This window comes from Pollachius pollachius, assembly GCF_949987615.1.
Source record: "Pollachius pollachius genome assembly, chromosome: 20".
Classification (NCBI taxonomy): Eukaryota; Metazoa; Chordata; class Actinopteri; order Gadiformes; family Gadidae; genus Pollachius; species Pollachius pollachius.
The window spans coordinates 4,546,925-4,552,950 of record NC_136953.1 but is presented as its reverse complement, the minus strand read 5'-3'; the positions used below and the strand labels follow the sequence as shown (position 1 = coordinate 4,552,950).

General features: G+C 40.5%; 1 long non-coding RNA gene across 1 annotated transcript; it reads right to left on the bottom strand.

Moving 5' to 3' along the window:
• Positions 1-4,624: 4,624 nt before the first annotated feature.
• LOC307090851 lies at positions 4,625-5,775 on the bottom strand. The gene is made up of 3 exons (XR_013812687.1): positions 5,735-5,775; positions 5,370-5,511; positions 4,625-5,153 (listed from the first exon to the last, which is right to left on the bottom strand). It is a non-coding gene; the product is annotated as an uncharacterized lncRNA (long non-coding RNA).
• Between the last annotated feature and the right edge of the window lie 251 nt (positions 5,776-6,026).

Here is a 6,026-nt window from a genome sequence, read left to right as displayed (position 1 = left end):
CACTCGCCGCTCTCTTCTTTATAGCGCATTTTTAGATTCGCCACCATTCGGCCTACGAGAATAACAAAATGCATTATTATTATATGTAGTGAATTCGGCACAAATGTAATGTTTGGCTTTAAGGCATGGTCTTAATATTTATTCAAAACATAAAAGCAAATACCTCAGACTTCTTTGATGGCGGGTTTATGCGCGGCTTCATGCGTGCTCAGCTGAGACACCATGACGTGCTGCAGGGGGAGGACAGCTGATGCTGTCGGGTAGGCATCGTTGGAGAGGGCAACTTTGAATGGGTTTAGTGTGTCTTTTAGCTGCTCAACTATAGTCAACTCTGAAGTGCTCAGTTCGAGATGTGAAATTTTTTGGTCAAAGATGACTGCAGCCACTGCTGCCTGTTGCTCTGACGCGCGGCAGATCATATCATAGGTTGTATTCCACCTGGTTACACAGTCATTGATCAGCTTTTCCTTTTTTAATCCGAGGAGCTCCTGCTTCTCTTGCAGCAGGCAGGTGTCAGATGGAGACCTCCCAAAATGAGTCGCCGTCTGCTTTAGCCGGGAAAGAGCTGTGTCAACGGCTTTCACCTCCAGCCCCTTACGCACGGCCAGGTTTAGCGTGTGGGCTAAACAGGGAACATTTATAAGCCCTACATTCCTTATGGCGTTTACGTAGTTTAGAGCATTATCTGTGGCCACGGCAACAACCGTTTCACGGGAGATGTTATATTCATTCAGCGTGCTGGTGATGCTTTCTGCAACATGTACAGCTGTGTGACTGCCTCTCAGCTCCTTAGTGCACAACACATAATTGTCTAGGTCCCACAGGTCTGAGATGCAGTGAGCTGTAACGGTTATATAAGCGTGTGTGGCCAGCGATGTCCACTCGTCTGGTCAGAGCGAGCGTTTTGTGTTGTAACACTGTCTTTAGGTTTTCCCGTGTCGCATCATAGAGCTGCACTATCTGTGATGAGATTGTGGTTCGACTTGGAATTCTGTATTGTGGCTCCAGCTCTCTCAATAGCTCCTGAAACCCGTGTCCCGAAATGACAGCAATGGCGCGCATATCCTTACATATAAACTGTGTGATTTTACCGGTGATGGCCTTGTTACGGGCGTCAGGTAAGGGGCCTGCTGAGTGAGCCGAATAGAATGCTGTCACGCGCGGCTGTACACTCTGTGCTGCTCCGCTCGGCAGTTGTTCCTCTACTGCTACATTTCGGTGGTAAGCTAGCAGATGAGTGCGCAAATTTGATGTTGTCGATAAGTACGACAGCTCTCTTTTACAAAGACGACAAACGGCCTTGTCTTTGTTAATGACTTTTCCACCCACGGTGTAAAAGCCAAAATGCTTCCATACGCTGCTTTTTAAATGTGATGGTGTCGTTATGGTCCGCTCAGCATTGTACTCCTCGCAATTCTCCATTTTTAATAGCAGTTTTTTAATAGCCGTATCTCGGTTCGCGTTCTCTTCAGTTACGTTTTGTTTCAGAGCCCTCGTGGCCTATCTGTATCGAATGTTGATTCAACATTCGATATAGATAGCCAGGCCAAGAGGGTCGGCAACAGGTCAAACTGATATAAAATGTTAGCGCGCCCTCTGCTGGATCGAAAGCAGACTACTTAAAATGGTCTGAAGTTCTTATGAGACGGCAGCACACACAGTTCGAATGGAGAATTACACTTCGAATTCGAACTTTTCACCCCACCTTCGAACGAATATTCGAACTTGAAAAAGTGACAGCCCTAGTGTGCGTGGGGGCGGATGATGGGGCGAATCCAAAAGTAACTTATCAGAGTTAAAAATATCATGATATCAAATGCTAACATTTTATCAAAGCGTTAGTTAGTTGGCAGTAGTAGTGGCATTTGAAGGGTAAACCCACTACGTCTGAATCTAAATTGAGAACCTAGCATGTAGGATCCCTTCCCAGAAGATGCAGCGCTAATCCATCTGTTGTCCTTAGATCGATAGATAGTCCTTAGAGATGTAAAAAGAAAAATCCCAATATTAAAATTTGCATGTTCAATATCACTTCTGCGTTAACCGTGTCTCATATTATCAATTCCTTTCATTATTCTACCCGACTGTCCTACACTAACTATTTAAATTGGAAGACTTAAGCTTATTTTATTCTACCTATTGCTCGCATTTGATGTTGTCCACACTTTGATTCACTCCTATGTACCCAACACGTCCCTCCGTGTTGTCCTTATTCGCTCTACCTTTTGCATACCACATCAAACGTGACGACTTGTTCTAGTAAAGTTAAACCCAGTTTTATCTTTACGTATTCATAGCTATACATGTCCCCGACATGTTCATTACTATTTCCAAAACAGCTTTTTTAGCTATGCAAGTCCCTGACCTGCCTATACCATTGCATAAACAGTATTTATTATTATATTTACCAAATTTTTTGTTGGTCAACATCAAATTGATACATTATTTACATTTTCTAATAATGACTAGAATTCTCACCATATGGAAAAATTCAAAAAATAAAATCACAAGTTAGTTATTGGTCGACACAAATGTTATCGTAATCAATTATAATAAAGACACTATCCTAATTAACCTTATTGTTTGTTGAAAGTATGCTTTCAATATCCCCTCGTGTATTCCACCAGGGGAGTAACCTCCATTGTCTCGGTGGCCCTGACACACACGAGAAGACATGCACACATGGCATATTTATCTTCCATTTGTGTTATATTTTATTTATGTTTATTTTTATTTTATTGATTTATTTATTTATATATATATATATATATATATATATATATATATATTATAATAAAAGTACGAACAAAGATACATCACAACATGCATCAATAAAAAACAAAACAGGCATACTGTACAACAATCTGAGGTCTCAGGTGGGAGTTCGCCCTGCGTCTCACTTCATTCTCTAAAGGTTCGCATGGAGAAGTCCGCTGAGTGGCTAAGGTCCCTCTTTTGTGAGGCGGGAATACCCCAGAATTCTTTAACAAGAATCCCCAGCGCTGGTTACCCCTGGACTTCTGTGGACGATCGGTATGCATGCTATGGACAACTTTAAAAGCTAATTGTTGATGTTATGGTGTCTAGATAATTGTCCCTAAATCCTGTGATCACCATGTAACTCTAATACTCCAATACAGGGATCTCCCTTGATTTATTACCCCTGGGTCGGTCCCTCCCTTGGTAAGTCCTCTTCCGGTTCTGGAATCCGGCTGTTCTAATTATTGAATACAAGATCATGCATTCATTTTGGTGGTACGATATTGTATCTATTGCAATCGCTCCAACGGAGGCAATAGTTGACCCGTGAACATGTCATGCAATGTTATTCTGATGTTTGCATGTAGCAGCTGATTCGTGCAGAAATTTACCCGATTAGGTTCAATATTTTCAAAAAATGTTTTTTAATTGAATTATAGTAGTTGAGCTCCTAACTCCCTCCTTGTGCACCGGTGAAAACCATTCGCATTATTTATTAATTGAACTTATTATTTTAGTAGTTAATCCCCGTGTCTATTTTAACCATCCTGGTTCTCTAATAGTAATGATCATAACACAACCAGTGTCTAGGGCACTCCTGTCATGATACACAAAACACACAAAAACAGACAGACAGGCCCAGCAATCTGGAAAAAGTAATGTTTGTGAGTGTTAGGCATTCTTCACTGCTTATACCGCCACTTCCTGAAGAGAGAGAATCAATTTAGAAAAAAAAATGCAAACTTTTGCAGATTGTTAAAACAATTAATGTTGGTTAATCAAAAACACAGTAATTATGGTTTATTCAAAATACATGCGTGTTCTGCAGATATTAACTAGGGAATGGCTCCCCTTATCTCAGCACTCACACAGTCACTCAAACACACAAACAAATACAAAAAAGATACATCTGGTCCTAACACATAGCTAGGTGTTTAGGGTGGAAGGGAGTGTGGGGAAGAGAGAACAATAAGAATTTTTTTTTCAACTTGACTAACAATAGAAAGGGGTTCGGCCTCCTTCCAACTAAATGAATACTACTATTATCAAGAGAGAGTGTTTTAGGGTACAAACTAGGTGTGTAAGGGTGGTGCTCCCTAAGTCGCAGGCCAGCGTGATCTGCTGGGAACCCATCAGGTTCCTGCCTAATAGGTTGATGGGGAATGGGGGGTGTATAGGAACGAATGAGATCCTATCTGTTCCAGTATGTACAAGTCAAGTGGGGTTTTGAACGGCTGTTCCATGGGTTACTAGGGGTGGGTATTGTTAAAGAAGTCACGATTCGATTCGTATCACGATTCACATGCCACGATGCGATTCTATCACGATGCATCGCGATACTTGAATTATTGCGATGCATTGCGATGCATTGCGAATTTTCACTGAACACTGTTAAAAAAAAATTAAGCCATTACCAGTGGCTGACTGGCTGTGTATGATCTGGATAGTGTGTTCAATTGATAACTCAAAGCAACTCAATTCATACATAGCTGTATTTATTGAAACGACTATTACTGGATACACTGACAAGAAGTGCTAAGGATTTATAAAACTTAAAATAACAAAATAAGGATAATCAGTGCCGTTTACATGGCCTCAGTGGTCCTTTAAACCAATGAAATGAAAACATTCAAACATTTCCCCTTTTGGAAGTAGCTGCCATTATAACAACAATATCCTTTCATAAACATAAGAGGACAAACTGATGCCACAAAAAGTGAATAGGCTTTATAAAACTATATAAAAAAAATATATATATATATATTGCAAACATCCCTCGCAGCAAAATGCATCAACTGCATGTGTCCAGTGTCCAGTATCCACTCAAAAAACAAATGAACAAGTGTTGAACTAGCAATAACAGCTATAATGCCATTCTTAGTGCTTTATGTTTTTGTTTAGGAACAGAAGCTGGTCCAGGTGCTCAGGGGAAATGACACTCCTTTTGGCAGAGATAATGTCCCCTGCAGTAGAGAAAACTCTCTCTGAGGGGACACTAGTACCTGGAATGCTCAGGTGTTTTTTAGCTACTCGAGACAGAAAAGGATACTGGCCCTCATGTTCTTTCCACCAGCCAAGAGGATCATCACTAAGCGCCAGGGATGCTTCCTCCTTGTATCTTGCCATCTCGTCTTTTGCCTGGTCTTCAGCAGTTTTCAGTTTCTTTGCAGGACCTGCAGTATAGGAGGACAAGGCCATAATAAAAATACATAAATAAAATGGATATATACACTATATTACTCAGTACATTAAATCATCACCATGTTATTCGTTACATTACATTATAATTAAATGCCATATGCATGTGTTTATGGGGCATCCCCAAATTAGGAAACACTCACTAAGAATATTTCTTTCAGTATGTTGTGGTAGCATATTTTTTATCTTACCTGCTGCATAAGTTTGTCCAAGTAGGTCAGCTAGAGAACAACGTTTAGATGTTTTTGATGAAGATGCAGCAGGCATGTCTTCTTGGTCAGGGTTTGGGCTGCTGTCCTCCATTGGGTCTGCCTGAAGTCTACTTGTGCTTTGCTAGAAAATAGTAAATCAACACAATCTTCAGAATGATGAATTATTTTATCTTGCACAATACATTTCAAATGACAACTGCATTTACCTATGATGGATTTATTTATTTATGAATTTAGTTAAAGATATGTATTTATTACTTATTTATGCTTTATAAACTGTGAATACATCCGTTCATATTTTATATTTCTATAATACATTTCAACTGTATTGCTGTTAATGTTACCTGTAATGCCCACTTGGTCCTGGTGGCTTCTGCAGTTACTCAATTGTAGACATCTTCCCTCTCATCCTCGGAAAGGAAAGGCAAGGCCTTAAAACGGGGATCAAGAGCCGAGGCTTTATACAGAGCTTCCTTTTCGTTTAAGTATCTCTTGTTAAGATCCTGGCACATTGTGGTTTTTAGCTCCCGTGTGAAGGTGGAATCACTCGGTTTGTCTTGGAGCTCATGGACGAGTTGGGCATGGAGTGGTGCTACAATCGATAGCGTTGGACTGCCCTCCTCTGATACGGCGAGT